Source organism: Falco naumanni, chromosome 10, assembly GCF_017639655.2.
Source record: "Falco naumanni isolate bFalNau1 chromosome 10, bFalNau1.pat, whole genome shotgun sequence".
NCBI lineage: Eukaryota > Metazoa > Chordata > Aves > Falconiformes > Falconidae > Falco > Falco naumanni.
The window spans coordinates 247663-263887 of NC_054063.1; the positions used below are offsets into that span (position 1 = coordinate 247663).

Genomic DNA, 16225 nt, shown 5'->3' on the forward strand with positions numbered 1-16225 from the left:
TACCATTCACACTTCATCTTGTGACCCTATATTCCTGTATTATATGCCCTAATGGGCCTTGGATTCTTTCAGTGCACAGATTAGGTAATAAATGAGTGAGGTATCAGTAAAATTTTCTTGTGTCAAGGTCAGTCTGAAGGTCTTGAGACAGCTGACAAGGGTAACTTACATCCAAGGAGGAGCTAATTAAGCCTCTCCTCTGCTAATGATTTGACTGACATGACATCCAACATCCATGTGATATTCTCCTGAATTCCTGCATCACAGAGATTGGGATTCAAGTTCCACAAGTACTTCTGCTTTGACGGAGGACTATACTTGCTAGAAAAAACCCTCTGGCAGAAGAAATAAAAGGTCTCTGACATCTGTAGCAGCCATAAGCTTGTTAAAGCAACTTGAAATTTCAGAACGGCACCATAAACTTTCTCTGAAAAAGGATGAGGTGAGGAGCTTTCTGGACCAAGCCAGTAACCCGTTCATCCTGCATCATTTCTTGAAATGTAGCCACCAGTACAAGCTGCCAAAAATAAATGGCACAACACTGCTATGGGATAATCTATACAGGGAAACATCTCTGTCCACGCACAAGGTAACAGCTGGCTTCCATAACTCAGACAATGCCCATTTTAAATCCCCTGTGCCTCCATCTCTTTCTTTTTCTGACTTCACATGTGGGTACATAAAAGGCAGAAGAAACAACACCTATATACACTCTCAGAAAAACATGTGCCTAGAGTACTAGACTTCACTGAAACACTAAAAGGCACTGTAGTAATGGTAAGTTAGTCAACAATGCCTTGGAGTAACAAACATGCCATGATCCAAGTCGAATGCTGCTGTGGGGTAGGTGAGGCGTCAGCGGCTCTGTAACTGAACTGATTCATACTCAGAGCCTTCAGGGAAACACAAAACAAATCAAGGAACAAGCCCCCAGGACCACATATCCTGGCTGCATTTCCTAATGAACATAGCACTTTAAAAGGAACTTGTGTCCCCTCTTGTGCATGGGTGCTAATGCTCCAGGAACTGACACACCTCTGTTGGCAGACTTAATTTAACAATGTATTTTTGAGATCAAAGACTACTTGTTCCTTATCAAAAGGATTTTTACAATATAAATAAAACATACCCCAGCAATGAAAATACAGTGCTCATACTGTTATTAGACTTTTACTTACATCCATCACACTGTGCCTGTAGGAATCATGCTTCTGGGGGATTGTGTGGTGCTGCCTTTTCAATGGAAAATACAGGTTTTGTTAATGGTGGCTTCTTCATTTGTGGTGGAATCCTCAAGCTCTGCGGAACTGCCTGCCAGACACACAAGACAAGGGAAAAATGGGCCTCACCTGTTCTGTCAGTTCTCAAGCTGCAGCAGTCAACACACCACAGCAGCTCAGCTGCATTGTCCCATATTTGTTTTACACTTTACACGTGTGGAGATCTGTATTCCTCTGAACCTGTCTGTATCTTCATGACAGCTGTGCACAGCAAGGGTTTACTCTATAAGAAGGGACCACAGTGTGGAAGCATTGCGAAGTGTGAACAAGTCCGCAATACTTCACATCTATCAAGACTACCAACACTTCACACCAGAGTCCTAAATCCATGTATAGCCTCTGCATCTTCAGATATCAAAATGCAACTGCCTACTCAAATCATTACCTCCAATTTCTATTTAACTGCTAGTGAGACCTGCTATTGATTAGAGAACAGTAGATGAATGTATACTACTGATACAGGTTTGCAAATGAATTGCTTATTTTCACATGCACCTAAAACGCATATGCAGGACACAGCCCTGTCATGGTACTTCATGTATCTGCTCAAGACCTTATTAAATCTGCAGGTTGTAAGACACGCTGATTGCAGGCAAGTGCAGATGCCAGCAAGACACATCAAAGCTGAACGAGCTGCCTCAGAGTACACATGAATGAAAGGTAGCTTGTGCTGAATGGTAAAAATACAGCTCATCTAATCAAAGACCGGAGCTTTAGAAGGAAGGTATTGGCTGAGCAGACATTTTCTTTTTTGATTGCCACTACAGTGCGAGAAGGATGGAAACAGAATAATTAGCTTTTGGACCAAAAGTCAATCTTTCTTTAGAACTGCAGTGGTATGCGAAGAAGAGAGTAAGAGGATGGGGACCTTTCATGCTTGCATAGCAAACACAACTTGTGTACTTCACATTCCTCTCTCCACAGGAAACCAACTGGTGGGTCACTATTCCACAACTCAGAAACTTTTACTGAACTTCTTTATAACCAGCCCACAGAAGCTGCATCATTACTGTTTACAGATGGGTACAATTCACCACCTAGGAAGTCAGTTTTTTTCTTGATGCTCTCTACACTCCTAACTCACCTGACAAGTTATATTAAAATCACACTCGAGATCTAATGAGCTGTGTTGAAAGCTGGGAATGCAATTTCCAACACTTGCTGTTACTGCAAGAACACACCTCTCTCTGGCTTCTCCATTATTATTTACTTCCTCAGTCATGATACAGTATTGACTGCTTCTATTCTACTTGATCCTTAACTTGCTGTGTTTACAAGAGTTACAATACATTTACCTTTCCCAAATGGCTTAATAAAACACTGACTGGGAAGAGAGCATCCAGTCCCCAAAAGTATCCAGTAAAAGAAAAACATTCCCAAATGCACCCTACAGCTACCTACTACTGCCTGACTGGAGATAGGAGAGATTTACAACAATGTAATTGCCTCAATACCTCCAATTCCACTCCGGAAAAAGTCCTCAGTTTTAGCTGCCAAGAACTTGTGGTTGGTAGATCTTGCATTTGTAATGCAAAACCACATAGAGAGCTACTTCAGAAGACATCAGACAGCTTAATTCAAACACTAGCAACAACTGAGACAGATCCACATATCCCATGAAGTTTACCACTAAACACCGCAAAGCACCAAAGAAATTTTAAAATCACTTTTGTATCTAACTGGAAGCCAGTTAGATTGATCCAGCGGTTCTTCGTAGCACTGAAAACTGTAATTGCAGGTTTCATCCTCCTCTCTGTAACAGAGGTTAACGAAAAAATAAGCCTGACATATCATTAATCCAGGCAAGAGGTCCAAGCAACTGTAACTACACTATCTCTCAACACATTACAGAGGAATGGAAAACTCTTCACCAAGACTCACGTCTACGTAATAGCAACCTGGCTGTCAGTCTCCTACTTTACTTATTCTGAGATTAAGTTCAGCTTACGGTTTCTAGTGCTTTCAGTTCACACTAAGTGCACCAGAATTAGCTGGGCCAAGCTACAGGTATTCACAGCTGTGAGGAACAGCTGATATTTATAACATTCAGGGATTCTACTTGGGAAAGCGGAATGTTTTTACTGAAATGATCACACTGGAAGTAGCTAAGAATATTAGTATTTAATTCACTCTGATTCCCGGGTTGATACGCCCATCAAAAGGAATTCAGCTGCTCAGGAGCTCTCAAAGTGACACTGTTTCAGGCTTTCTGAAGATTCAAGAGAACACCTCCCCATGCTTTCTGCCCCCTCTTTTTTTTTGGCAGGGACGGGGTGTGTGAGGTGGGTTTGCACGTTATCTACATTAGCTGAAAGGGAAGAAGTTAATCTGAAAGATCCAACTCTGGAACAGAAGTCTGGAAAATTCAGTGACAACAATGCACACCACAGCTTTAAAACTGAGTTAAAAGCTAAAAGTAAGTGCAACCACTGATATAAAACGTCTACCTGCTGTTGCTTAGTCTACAGGTAAAAACCTGCTTCAAACCCTCCCTTCTGAAGGAAAACCACAGAAACAGTAAAATACCACATCATTACAAAACTGCTTAGGAAGACACTGCAATGGCCCCTCCTTAATACTGACTGAGAAAAAGGTTAATTTAATTTACCCTTGTGTGACAGAGGAAAACCAACAAATATCATCCATTTTCCTTTGCACTTGCTTGATTATGAGTATCAGCTAGCATGCTTAAAGCCAGCAGCTTCATTCTGAGAAAGGGAAATCTTCTCAGCGGAGTTCTGCAAACAACAGTGCAGAGGGAAATGGGTGTAATCTACCAGCCAGGAAAAGTGCTGGAGGCTTGCACTTTTCAAGCTCAACTAGTAGCTTGAAAACTAGTGTCTGCTGCCTAAGCCAAATGATTACCAAAATGGAAAGACATATCAACAGAAAAAGAAAGCAAAGAGGAAAGTCATGCAGAAAATCCGTGAGCAAGCCAGGCAGTGAACTGAGGTCTGCGCACGCATTTCTAGTTCAATGCTTCTCCCCTTTCACTGGCAACATTTTTAAACTTGGGAGAAGAAACTTTCCTCTCTACTTGAAATTCAAGTTCTGCTGAAAAGAATATGCTGCCCCTTCTCCCTGCTGGTGGGCTGCACAGCTCCATCCGTACCCAGCCTATTCTCATCTCTGAGGGAGCAGGAAGCTGATGCCAGTGTGCGAGGAGAATAGCTGCCTTTCCACTCGGCAGCTCCCTGCTGAACTGCTGAGTCACACGTTTTCTCTGCATTCATTTTCACACTGCTCCCACTCAGTCCACCTGCCACTTCATCTGGGATGGGTGGGAGGAAAGAAAGAGAGGTGAAGTCAGAAAAAACATTCATGTTCACCCGGGACCATTATTACAATACCGCAGGGTCGCATATAAAAGCAAGCCTGCAAGCTGCTAGAGAGGGATAGAGAAAAATATCAGCTTGCAAGACAAACTGCCTCCCCCTCTTCTTCAACAAGATGAGACTGGCCAGCGAACAAGTTGCAAACCTCATTCAATTCCCAATCAGTCACTGATGTTATGTGCTTGCTGGTATGTTCTGCAAATTCCAGGCTTCAGATCAGGCCGCGAGGTTTTCCTTCTTTTCTGTGATTTAGAAGAGCTTTCAAGGTGCTGTGATTTTTTCAACAGTCCAACCGGTACAGTGTAGTAAATGACTGGCTGCCAAGGGAAGTGCCATCGTGGTAAGTGACAATACCATTTGGATAGATTCCAGTTCCTAAGGGCATCTTCACCCGAGTTGCTGCAGTGGAAATGTCCACCAGCCCCAACTTTCACCATTCAAGAAGATGAAGAGAAAGTCTCAGCCATTTTCTTGCAGCTTCTGTAAAAACCACACATAACAGGAGCCAACTCTCCTCCTACCTCTCAAATTCTTATGTAGGTTGGACTGTACATATAGAAATATACATTTCACTGAATTATCAAGGTAGCAATCTTTTCTGTAACTAGATTTCTGGACAGTACACATATTGAAAAAAGTGCCCAGAAGCTTCCTAGTTTATTAAATCAGCATCTAAAAAAACACTTCTGAAACTGACTTTCAGACTAAACCAGGACAACTGTGATTTATTTACAGACTAATTCTTAACCTACTGCTACTGTAGTTTTTCAGAAGAAAAACTGAGGGCTTGTTAGGAACTAAATAAGGATTTTGTTTCATTAAGCAGAATTAGCGCTTCAAAAAGTAAGCCTGTTTTTCCCTGTGAGAAAGCCTGTTCTTAAGTAATGTTCAGCCTTGCTTCCCAGTAATTCTTCTGGTGCAAGTCTGCTTGAAACATGCTTGTGCTGTACAGGCCTGAAGTATAAAGACAAAATCCAGTCTCAGAAGAGTTTAATGACATCACACTAACATGCTTTTCTATATCAACTTCTACTTCCCACCCCCTAGAGTGGCTGGCTCATCATCATGCTGCTCAAGAAACAGTTCATGAAAAAAAAAAATGTAACTGGAGGGGAAAGTAAATACAGGAAAGATAAAAACAAAACTCAAAACCTTCTCAAATTTCCCTGCCTCCGTACAGTTTGTTCTAAATAATCAAAAGAATTTGCAAAACACGTATTTACAAGACAGGACTCTGGTCTATCAAGCCATCCCTGAAGAGGGAAGGATGCAGCCTGCCAGCAGATAATTTGTTTCACTGAAGAGTCAGACTGGGAGATTCCATCTGAGCTGCCATCAACCCCTTCCTGGAAGAAACCAGATGCTCAAGCCAGCACTCCTTGCAGACCCGGAGTCCTACACAGTGCTATTGCTTGCTTAATATACCCAGCCCATCTAGTAAGAGAGAAAGTAACTTACTTGATCATCACATCAAGTCTCTAGTTCATAATAATTCATAGGAAACAGAGTTGTAAGGGCAAAGCAGCTCACAACACGCTTGGCTGACACTACTCTGAATCAGGTGTAAGCCTCACTTACACAGGAGCAAGAAGAAAACAAAATCATCAGGCTCTCTGCTCTAAAAAGGGGAGGTCTCCCAGTTCAGCAACAATGAACTGCTGGGAGCCAGCAGAGGCAGTAAGGAACTGTCAGATAAAGGACCCGTATGGGAAGTATATGAGAGGTACTGTACCACCTGCGGCGGTCTGATTCTCCTCCCGTGAGTAATGGGTACATTATACACTGCTGAATCTACTAATAATGGGGGAGTTCCTCTTAATTTCTGACACAAGATTACTTATGCCCTTGTCCACATCTAAATTGTATTCCCACTACTAAATCAAACAACAAGAGGTTTATTCATCTTAACGGGCTATACTAATGCTTACAGGTCTTCAACACAAGAGGTGTGGTTAAGCACTGTACTTTTCCCTTCTCTCGTGCAAAACACGTCAAGTTAAAGGATAAGCTATTTCTCACAGCAGCTAGGGGCCCCTAGAGCAGTGTTTGCTTCAAAACAAGTAAAATATTTAATATAGTGTCAAATTACAGCTCTGAAGTAATGTAGACCCTCTGCGGGCAGAGACAGTGAATATTAACTTCTATCACACCCACACATTATTAGCATTTGCCATCTTTCAATCAGGGCTCCGTTCAAATCTTTAGCTTTTTTTGCATAAAGCTCTTTCCACCTTTTCCATTAAACCCCTTACAGAAGGTCTGTCCGATTGCCACTTAACAATTAGATGCAATTCCCCCCAAAAAGAAACCCACCAAAAAACCCCAAACATTTCTTTGTTATGCTGTTTTCTTCAGTGAAAGTTATCAAGTGCCTGGTGATAATTCTGGGAGGTGCCTTGAGCTTTTGTAAACAGACATGCAAGTTGACTTTCAGTGGAGGTGGTTGTCCCAAATTATTTCCAGCCTGCAAACTCCCTTTAACACTGAAAATGGAAACCCACAAAGCAGCTCTGTAATTCCACACTTAAAGAGGTATGGCTTTGCTCATGAATCAGCCCTGCACAGACAACATAGCTAGGGAAAACTGTCAACAGCACAGTAACAATGCAGATTCAGACGTACAGGACTGAATTCTCTTTCTGAAACAGAATAACCAACTCTCCTTTCCCAAACCCAAATAACTTGTGACTTTAGCCTTTTAACTACAGGATATACTTAAATGTGCCTGAGTACATAATTAACAAATCGCAGCAGTTATTTAAAACTGGTCAAACGGCCCCTGTGATACAAGAGTAAATCTGACAAAAGAAACAAGCACATTCTGGTTTCATGCACTTCTGAAAGTACTTATTATTCATACTACCATCATCTGAATTGGTGTTAGCATGCTTGCATTGCTTGAAAGATTTTTCAAGCAGAAAAGCATATTTCTGCTCAACGTCTACAGTTTTAATGTTAATACCATTGTGTGTTCCCAATTCATCTTCAGTGACTTACTAGCATGGTATCCTGCAGGTATTGAATCTGCTTTCTGCTCTGGTGAATAAGAGAGTTTGCACCTTGAAACAGACAAGTGATATGCTGGCTTCCTGCCAGGTTCAAATGTGAACATTTTTATGTCATTCATTTAAGGATAGCCTACTTTACTAAGTGACTAAAATCTTATGCCCCAGAGACTTCAGCAAAAAACATTTTGGAAAGCCACTATTACATTCCACATTTATTTCAAAGACACTTTCTTCCCTGAGCAAAGTAAATTACATCAAGACCAGTCTCAACAATCATCTTCAGCTACAAACCCGATACCATGCCTCAAGGGTACTATGCCAAGTATAAGCATTTAACTTTCTTTCGTGCATTTAAAAAGGCTATGCTTGCACTACTTCCTCAGAAAGCAACGGTGTCATTCAGGTACTATAATTTAGGCTCCAGAATAAGCACTTGTATAGATAAAGGCACAGACACCTAGAAACAGGACACGCACACTCAGTTTTATCTTTGTACTAGAGTGCTATTTCCACCCAGGGCTACTCCACCATGGGCCCAAATGCAAAGCCTGCAATATTAAGCATCACTGCTTCCAGTTCAGTGCCCCACTACCTCTAACTGCAGTCTCTTCATGTTAGGGGCATGCTTAAATTATTAAAATGTGCTAAGTATAACAGCCTCATTAAACCCTCCTTCCCCCTAGCTAACCACATAGCAGCACAAAAAGCGAACAGTGAATGAAGAAGGTGGTAACAGTCCACTTTGTTTCCTCATGTCTCATCTATATGGGTTCCTATACTGCGCTCATCAACACGGATACACAGCCTTAAGTAGTGAACTAAAAAAATACAACAGCTTGCCGTCTCATCCTCTTCCCAGTGAGGGAACATGCACAGAGCAATGTTTTGCCTAGACAGATAAGCAGACATGCACACACAAGTTGTTACAGATCTATGTCAGAGAAGGTGTGACAAAAAAAGCACATGCTGATGATGAGCTCTGCAATTATACTGGGAAGATTTTGCACCACTTGCCTGCAGTCATGAGCACTCTACAAAACAATCCAAAGCAGCAAACCTCCCATGGACGCATACATCTCGAGGCTCTGCTTGATCTGAAGCAGCTGTACCTCACTCCACACAGCCTCGTGCTGAGTTACCTTAGCAAGAGCTGACATTAATCAACAGGTCTGCAAGGTGGTAAGCAAAGTTCAGTGGAAACACCATTTTGGATACTGCATCAGCATAGCATTTCTAATTCTAGCTCCAGGGCCAGCCTGGTATCAGCTAGCTCTGAAATTTTCATTCCCTACAGTGCAGAAATGCTCTTCAATACCTTACACTGAGACCACTCTGGAGAGGAGTTGAATATGATCTGATGTTGCATGGAAGCAGGTGGCAGGTACGCTGTATTTGTGGGAGGCACAGCTGCCAAGGAGGTACACTTAAAACATCCCATTGCTACAGGTATAAAAGGTCTGACAGTATCTCCTATTCTGAGGATGAAAAGACAGCAAGTTATTTTACCACCTCGTCTATGCAACACAGATGGGAGCTATTAAAAAACATGGTTTTCTCAGGCCTCGATTAATTTCTTCCTTTTCAGGTGCTCCGGATATTGTAACATCTACAATGCAGGTCACCGCAAAGGCACCAAACATATCTTTATATACTCCTATATATATATTATATAGTTGTCCCACTGTTCTGTTTCCATATTGAAATGCTGCTGTGTATATAACATATTTTGAAATACTGGTAGTCAATTGCCTTCCATAGTGCATTCTTTATGAAGTATGTTACAGCAGGTGTCAATGGGAAGCAAGATTTCATCCACAGTTGGATTCCTGCAATGCCATCCAGAATACTTCATTGGCATTAACAGGAGATGCCAAACGCCTCATACCAACTCTCTTCCCGCACTGAGGTATACGCGTCACTTTGATATAAAAAAGTTAAACCTGCACTGAATAATCTTGTAAATCTCATTCTTAGCTTCTAAGGACCAATACAGACTTTCAAACTTATCCCACCTCTGCCTTTCCTCCACAGCAGGCAGATTGTACTGGAAGATTTTTCTCCTTTCACCCCTCAATTCCCAGTGACAACTGCGTGCAATCCACTCTCTTGGTCCTTTTTCCTGAAGATAGCCTTAATTATGCTGGGAAGATCATAAGCAGAATGGGCAAGAAAGAGCTACGTTTTATGCATGGCCCAAGTAGAAGCACTGTTATCTGTTTCAGGTATGCTGAGCAGGGACACAAAAAATGAATCAAGGAAATAAAAAGTCCTGCTTTGGGGGGATAATTATATTATAGTCCATCCTTTCACTTCTACAGATCTTGAAATGGTCTTACCAACTGAAAAGACCGAATCCACACATGCATCCAATGGAAGCAGCACTTCCGTGGCATGCAGAAAAACCTCAATAACAAAGGAAGCTTCACCTAAGAGCATTTTCCCTTACGGAAAATAGCACAGACTCCTTCAATGTCCTCGCAAAGGACATTCAAACCTGCCGGTACCAGTGAGCAACACAGGGTGCTAAAATGGGCCATTTTCAGAGCCCCTGCACAAAATGTGACAAGAAAAAATACCTATTCTGAAAAAGCCTTCTGTATTTATCTTTGCCTCCCACAAAAGCCATACAACATGGAAGGCATTTTGTGTCTTCCAGGAGTGCCATCCCTCTTCCCAAAAGCCTGCAAAATTGGTCAGATGAAACTTCTACCTACTTCAGCAGGAATGTTGCCTGTACAAGGAAGCTGGGACTCGGCCTTGCAGTCTAACCACCTCCAGTCCTATTTCTGGGCTCAGAAGAGACCTTTTTAATATACACATAGGGAAGACAAAGGCATTCAAACTGCTAAAGACTTTGCAAAGTAGCAACTTTGGACTGTCATTTGAAGGTCAGCCTCCAACACACAGTATTTATCTGCTTATTGTCAAACAACTGCTGGAGCAGAAAGGAGTTTTAATAGAATATGTTAGTTAATCAAATCTGGAACATTAATGGGTTTTTCATAACACTGTGGTACTGCATCTATGAAAAGCAATGAAAAAATGGTTCTATTTAAAAGTGGTAATAGCTCTAGTCTTTGAACATATGCTTAATGAACAAATCTGTTAAGAAAAAAGGCCTGCGTGTATTGGAGTGGGGTAGTATGTTTGTTCTCACTTAAAGCGTGCCATGATGGCAATCATCAACAGCAAATGGCCTCTATTGTTGGGACTGAATAACATTCCATTCACCCATTTACTTTCAGGTGAAATTGCTTTCTTTCTTTTAAATAACACATTCGTTTAGCTAAACAGCTGAGTTGAAAATAAAGCAATGCCAGATTCATGTTATTAAGGACACCTGATAAGCGTTCATGCTCTTTGGTAGGTGCAAAGAACCACAGCGTAGTTATATGCAGGCAGCTTGCTACCACAGCATGAGGTGCAGCACGCGTAAGCCAAACAGACTACAGTGAAGAGGCATTCAGATCCCATGGTGAGAACAGTCTAACAACCCAGTGCTAGCACATATCCTAGTGGTGGGCGCAGTTTCAGGGATGAAGTCACATACGGTGCAACACAAAACCTGAACAGAATAGACTATGTAAAGCTCAGATGACAACCAGAAAGCTACGATGGCAAAGCACACTACAACAAACTCAATCTACTGGGTTTCCACTTCCATGAGCAGGTAGATGAACCCAATAAGCTGGTAGATATTTTTGTGAAATTTAAAGGCCATTTCCTTATGCTGGGAAGTAAGTATTGACAATATCCACAGTCAAGCCCCAGCTGCCAGGCTATTTTTAAAGGAAGCTTGACAGATGTTGCTAAAATGCACCCCAAAAAAGTCAAACTTGTCAATACTTACTCCACTCATCTTCTGTCCTCCCAAAAGCTCTTCTCATGGAGTACCAGAATCTTCCCTTTCTCCACTAAATCTGGGAGTTTAAGCTCCTCAGTTCCACACTGAATGCTCCTAAGGAAGCTTCGTCAATAGACTCCCCTTCCTGGTCTTTCCTTCAATAACATGCTTGAATATGGCTCTTCTGTGCAACTGAGCCAGGTATCAATTGGAAGGTGCATTTTGTGGTGAAAGAGCCATAACTCCTGGGTTGCATTCAACCAGATTTCCTACTGCAACACACTGCAGCTGGAAATCTAACAACTAGATGAGACCATGCCATGATCACTTCTGCTTTGACAACTCTTCTCAGGCAGCAGGGTTGGGAGACAGCTCCTCACTGCTTTTGGACAGTTGAGCATGACTCAATGCTGGCTCTCCATCAGCTTTGCTGACTTTTCAGTCCTTGCAGTCCCTCCTCTTTTCAAGAACTTTTCCCTGTGAACATGCAGAGCAAATCTAGATTAACAAAGATCAGAGACCATGAGTAGGTGGAAAGAGATAAGAAGATGCACAAAGATAAAGCAAGTGTCAGGTTCTTAAGACTTGCTTTCTGAGAAAGAGCTCTGATACAATGAAGAGAATATTACATTGTTAAAACCTCTTCTTTCTTGTGGATGGTATTCCTCTCCCATTCTCTTCTAAATGCTTTACTTCTTGAAATATTTTTCTTACTGAGGTTTCTGGTATTTTCCCATGGTGACAGATATGTCACCAGCATGCATAAGTAAAGTATGAAACCTCAATCTGCAGACTGGTAAGGCACAGGTCTAGAAAGCATGATTTGCAAAAGCAGTACAAGTTTAAGATACTGTGACAACGGACTTCTAAAGGGCTGTTTGCTTCAGCTAAAATAAAGTTTGCAAGACTGTTGAAGACACATGTCAGCAAGGTTTTGTTCTCAAAAATAACGAGCATTTTTACCAGGCTGATTTTCAGCATATTTTAGCATGCAGTAATATGAATAATTTGTCCATTAATCAACCACCAAATCCACCAACCCAACGAGTGACCATGAGGCATGCATAACATTTGGTAGGTAACTATGTGCCAAATTGAAATCACTGTACCATTCTGGATCCCACGTCCCTGAAACAGGCCCTTTGGTATTTCTGACCTCTAAAATGTCTGTTCTATGGCCTTAAATCACATCCTACAAAACCACTCTCATATGCTAACATGAAAGATGAGATTAAGCTAGACAACAGACTAGCAGCAACAAGCAGAGAAAGGAGAAGATAAAATAAAGATCATAAAAGCGCAGGTATGTTTAAGACTAATGGAAATTACAGTATCTGATGAAAGAAGAGATGAAAGACAGAAAATAAATACAAGGCCATAGAAGAGAAGCCCACAGGAGGAGTAGGAGTGTAAAAGCCTGGCAGAAGGACTGCACAGAGACTAAAAACAGCATCTGGCAGCAGCTCAAATCAAACAAGGCAGCATATGCAAGAAGTGCAGTACATTGAAAACTTCCTTCCTCTTGGGGATTAAGTAACCTCAGAGTTAGGGTAGAGAGTCTTCCCTCCATCTCCTCTGGAATATCTTGCTTTAAACTCCGAAGCAGGAAAAAATCCAGTCAAACTTTTCTGTGATTGTAATTTCCCATTTCCCACTGTGAGCTCTTAATGGAAATTTTCAAAGGCAAAGTTGCAGAAACTAAACACTGTTTGTGATCCATTTTGCTATCGGGGAACATGCTGGTGGGTACCTACAGAGGTACCAGATGCCAGATTTTCAACCAGGTAGGACTGGACTGTTTCACTTCTACTGAAACAACTTCAATAATTTTTCAGTAGATGGGCCTAACTTCCATTTTCAAAGGTGGCTTAAAGATCTATTTCATACTGAAAGACAATGAGACAATACAGACAATACCACGCAGTTGCTTTTGAAACTGAGACTGGCATGCTTTTCAAAATGCTACCTACCATATGCTTTTGCTTCCTTTAATTGTGTCTACAGATACAGCACACAAACGCGTGTCTACTTGTCACTCACAATTAATGCATAGCTGCAGCTGTGAGAACATCAAATACTACAAACTGGGCAGTCTGAGGACAGCCCAGCATTCCAAATCTTAAACTCCAGCAACGATTATGATATTTGCGTCTGCACAAAACCTGAGAAAGTCCCATGTGGGAAAGTATCACCACACTAATGGATTCTATTGTGTTTTACATGGGAACCTGAAAGGCAACCAAAGGATTCCAGGATTCCAACTTCCACTAGAACTTCAGCAGAAAAGAAGTAACTAGTTTCCTTAAATGCCTCACAAAATCCCAGTCTGAATAACAGATCTTTGGCATTAATGATTAATTAAATAAATAATCTTTGGTATTAAACAAAAATATATCCTTGATACTGCTATGCTAGGCTAACGGAGCTGGCAGACGAACAAACATACACCTGGGGGCAGCACCAACAGGTTTAAGCTTCTCTAAGTTACAAATGGTGGTTTACCAGAGTTACACCCCTTACTTGGTAGGAGGCAAGAAAACCATTTTATGCACAGGATAGGAGAAGGAAGTCCATCAAGTCAACACACTTGCCATCTGTCCAGCTTGAGAAAGGATGAAGTACAAGAAGAATTAAAAAGAAAAAAATGCTTAAGAACTTGTCCAGCCCTTCATAAAGGCATGCCACACCCAACAAAAATATCTTCCAAACATTATATTCCAAGTCATTCCTTTTTCTTTAGGGTCCTGACAAAGTCAAAATTTTGCTATAAGCATTTACCCATGCTACCCATATAGCAAATAAGATGGCAAATACATGTTACTCACATATTTAATCCATTGGTAAATGCTAAACTTCCCAGTCATAATCACATTTCTTTTGATCCTCCTCGTTGCAATTTAAATTTTCACCACTTTTATCTAGTGTGCTGTGAATACCACTTCTTCATGATTTGTAATGGAACAGGGGAAAAAAACAACCTTCCAAGAAAATGGGTAGGTTATTTCATGCCAGAGTGGCTTTTTCTGTGGTGCTATTTGCATTCCACATGCAAACATACGGTTAGCCAAACTCTGCTCATGTTACTATACAAACACTTCGTAAGCACAAATCTCTTTCTGAATCAAGCATTTGTTAGCAATGCCGACTACTGTTTATAAACACTACAGTGAAATCTTGGAATATCCATGTAATGAAAGCTTAACATTAAATGAACGGTTCCTCAACTTATATTTGTCAAACCATTAAATAAAGAAAACAAGCTCTTCTTCCACTATGTTCACAGAGATTCTTCCCACTGAGTGTATATTGCTCTATTTTATTTCTCAAACAGAAGCAGTATAAACCACACAGAGCCGACTAAGGCTTCCTTATTCACTGCTTTTCTTTCCTTTTTGTATGTAATCTTCACGAAGTCATCAGGATTATTTGTGCAACACCACCAAATGAAACAGGGATTACAAACTGGCTCACAGGAAACATTTACTCTCTCACGTACTGCAGATAGCCAATACCTTTTTTAAAGTTCCTTGGAGGCAAACTGTCTTATATAATCCTGAAAGAAACTACTAAAGCAGTAAGGACTGCAGAAATTTACCAAACAGATACCTGTCAAAAAGAAGAGACTGATTTTTAATTTAACTCTGTTGAAATCATGGTCCTTGTGGATCCAGACCTGTAGACATAGTGCACCTTAGCACTGCAAAATGCCTCATTTTCATCCGCTCTCTGATTCTTTGATGCTGCTCAGAGAGGGACTGAGATTTTAATCAGTTTAATTTTCTACAGTGTTTTGTGTACACACTGCGGAAGAAACTTGCTTTAACATAGATTTAACTGAAAGACTTCAACTTCAAACTGTCAACCCAAGTACACACTCCTTCAAAAACAGCATTTTCATTTTGCTCATCCCCACAGACTCATGCGACCTCTTTTATCTGTATCACGTTATCCACCCGCACCACAGCAGCTCATGGCCTATTGTCACACAGCTACAACAAAACTTTTCAAGTCTCCAGGAACACCATACAGTTCTAGTTCACCACACTTTCTGCTTCATGCTCTGTGTCAGATGCAAGCATCTACAAAACCTAACACGAGGCAGTTCTGTGAAAAAATAGCCTTCTGGTTACCTAAAAGGACAGTTTTTCAAGGTAGTCCATCATTTTATGGTTTCACCATCCCTCTTCACTGACTGGCACAAACACACCCTAAGTTTCCCAAGGTATTTTTCAGAATTCGAAAGTTAACACTACTTTAACATTTGCCCTCCAACCTACCACAACCAAGCAATGCATTAAATGTTTCTCACTAGCTCACGTGCCCTGCAATGAAAATGACAATATTTTCTTTGCATGTGTTTTGCTGACTACTCAACTTAGGCACTAGAACACCGGAAACCCTCAACCACAATCTACACAGCATTTTCTGCAATACTGAAGATTAGCATGTTTGTGACAGCTGAACAGAATGATACCCTTTTCTTAGCCAAATTTGAAACAAGGACCAGACTACAGTCCTATGACAATGCCTGGACAATGTCTTCTACTTCAAACATCTACTGGAGCACCTCCCATCAACTTCAAAGACATAGATTTGCATTTCATGCACTATTTCCTGAGCCTTCACTCAAATTAGTATCACTGATAATTTCTAATTGTCTTTGCCTCTTGTGTCCATTCAGCCACCTCAGACTAAGGCCTTTCCAGGGTACCTTTTCAGCAAGCATACCTGCCAGAGACAGCCTATACACACAGTTTC

At 41.2% G+C, this 16225-nt stretch overlaps 1 protein-coding gene across 17 annotated transcripts in view; it reads right to left on the minus strand.

Annotated features, from left to right (window-relative positions):
* Positions 1 to 16225, minus strand: part of PTPN5 (protein tyrosine phosphatase non-receptor type 5) — an 83399-nt gene that overhangs the window by 37756 nt on the left and 29418 nt on the right. For 12 of the 17 annotated variants that reach the window (XM_040608215.1, XM_040608208.1, XM_040608216.1 and 9 more), the window contains one exon: positions 1179 to 1311. The exons of 4 other annotated variants lie outside the window; for them this stretch is intronic. The gene's annotated coding sequence lies outside the window, so the exon portion shown is untranslated. Of the gene's footprint in view, positions 1 to 1178; positions 1312 to 14292; positions 14403 to 16225 lie in introns of those variants that run through there. One more of the 17 variants, XM_040608213.1, reaches the window with a different exon arrangement.